Source organism: Sinocyclocheilus rhinocerous, unplaced genomic scaffold (assembly GCF_001515625.1).
Source record: "Sinocyclocheilus rhinocerous isolate Xijiao unplaced genomic scaffold, SAMN03320098_v1.1 scaffold575, whole genome shotgun sequence".
NCBI classification, from domain to species: domain Eukaryota; kingdom Metazoa; phylum Chordata; class Actinopteri; order Cypriniformes; family Cyprinidae; genus Sinocyclocheilus; species Sinocyclocheilus rhinocerous.
The window spans coordinates 75,361-78,010 of NW_015659697.1; positions in this window are offsets into that span (position 1 = coordinate 75,361).

Here is a 2,650-nt window from a genome sequence, read left to right on the forward strand (position 1 = left end):
GAGCTCGTCCGTCTGCACTCATCCGCGGTTGAGTATACTTTGAAAGCTGTGCGGACACGGCTGAGCGCGAGACGGAACGGAACGCGGAAAGTGAAGTATACCCGGGCCTTTATTGGCTCACTGATGCTGATGAGATTAACCCCTTAGGTATCGAAATTTGGTACCGAACGACGAGACATTTTTCGATACTCGATGGTATCGAGGCAATTCGGTCGGTGCCTAAAAAGTATCGAACTCGATACCCAGCCCTATTCTTAATTTAAGTTAATGCATTTCTTAAATTTCTTAGGTTGATTAAAATAAGAAAAGTGACAGATTCTTAAAATGTTTAAAAAATTTTGTTATACCACTGATGCATAAGTTTTCCTCTGTATGCGTTTTATATTGTTAGCTCTTTTTTCATTTTATTATAATTTGTTTTTTATTTTATTTAATTTGTTTTGTGAAACTTTACATGCAGATTTGATGTAATTTTATTCCTGTAGATGTTCTATTTGTTCTGTCTGTCCTATGATGCATAAAAACACATTGTGTTCACGCTAAAATTACAAGTGTATAGAAATACAGAAAACATAAATAAATATAAAACATTATGAATAAATAATAAAACATTTGTCAGAGGTATTGTTCAGAATTGAATTCTACACCTTTTGATTCATGTTGTCCAATGATATGTTGAAAATAATTACCAATGAAAGAGTGTACCTTATCTAAAATGTGAGATTCTATCTAAAATACAAAACAGTAATGTTTCAGACATTTCCTAAAGTGTGGTACAAGTTTTTAATTGAACCATGTGATTGTTTTATAACTTTTAGTATTATAGCTTAATGAAACATACACAAGTTATTTTTTTTTAATGATTGCGGTTACTTGTATTTTATAGAGCTTGCTTTAAATATGTGAAAATATGAGGCCAATCCAAATTCTGCGGTAAAGCAGCTGTAGAAAGACAACAGTGTTATAATTCAGCTCCAGTCAGTTCAGTGTTGATTCAATTCAATTCAACAACAGTGTAAAGTTCATCAATTATGAAAGAAGTTCAATTCAGCGATAAGCAGCTGAACTAAAGACAGTAGTGTCGTTATTCAGCTCGAGTCAGTTCAATGTTGATTCAATTCAGTTCAACAGCAGTGTCAATGCTGCGAAATTTGTCTATTATTAACTAATTTGATTCAGATGTAAAGCAGTTCTACCTCTACTGCTCTACTATATTTGTTCTTCGAATCAATATACAGCTGGTGTATTTACATCCCCTGCAGTCCCTAAATAACATATAACATTTTTCAAGTTCATCCAATTACATGTTTTTTAGAGTTTTAAAGTAAGGCTGTAAAATAACACAAATAAAGAATTTATTTTTCAAATTAAATATCATTAATATTTTATTCTCATTACCCAAAAAACTGTATTTGTTTTGTCCTAAAACATACATGAACCGTAAAATCATTTTATTAGCACAAAAGAATCTAGCATTTGGAACTATGGTGCTCCATCTCCAATTTAAACAAAAGTGTACTTGACATCGCTTGCACATTTCTCTCTTCTGAAGTTCTTAAGAGCACACTGCGTGTAGTCACATAGGATGCATTTATATTGCATGCATCATTAATCTTTGTGCATAAGTTTGCACTAACAGTATTATTAAACTATACTGCTGAAAACTTTGGCCTTCTTCAGCACCACTGGACCCGACAGCTCCCATAACAATACGCATACAAAAGTTAAAGCAAAAAAAAAAAAAAGGTAATTATCAATATTGTATGACCTAATAATGGTCTTAAGCCCTATTCGAATGGGACTAGTTTTCCAGGGGGTCATTAGAGAAATTTGTGTTTTACTTTACGATTTTAATACCGTCCGAATCTGCCACGTTTATGTTTTTGTAGCAATTTACCTACTGTTTTTCGGCAAACTCAGTGATCACAGAGAACTCAATTCAGTATTTGTACACTGTCTGGGAGGCAGCTCTCTGTGTGTACATTTTGGGTGTGCGCACCGAAAACTGTACTGAAATGAGTTTTCTTTCCCATTTCGTGTTCAAATTTATTTCTGCTCTACACTTTCTCCCAGACATTGAATTGTTTTTTTATGTTTTATGAGACGTGCAACAAGTGTGCTAACTTATGTCCCACCAGGTAGACCAGAATGTTACAATTCACATTCCTACCATGCAGGAGATTAATAGGTTGTTTGCACATGACGTCACTGATGACGCGCGAAATGCAGCTGGAGGGCAGGAAGTGATTTTTTCTCCATAGGAATCACTAGCAGAAACTCAAAATGCCAGTGTTTTGCGTTGTTTATGGATGCTTAAATTGGCCAAACCGAGAAACCACAAGGAGCTTTTATCGTGTACGAAAATGTGTTGTTCATAAGTGGGGAAAAGTCAAGAAATTTATTGAAAAACGCAGGAAAAAGGGGCTTGTAAACCTGTGTCTGCGGTCGGGAGGAGCGAAGCCCGTGTGATATTATATAATAATGCTCGTGCGTGTAAATGGTTATTATAGGATATAATAATATATTAAGATATTTATAAAGATATAAATAGATTGGGCTGCCACCTCTCACGCACGCATTGTGACAGTCAGAATTTACTCAGAACTAAACGCCACACGTAGACACGTAAATAAGATATTATTTGCAGTTC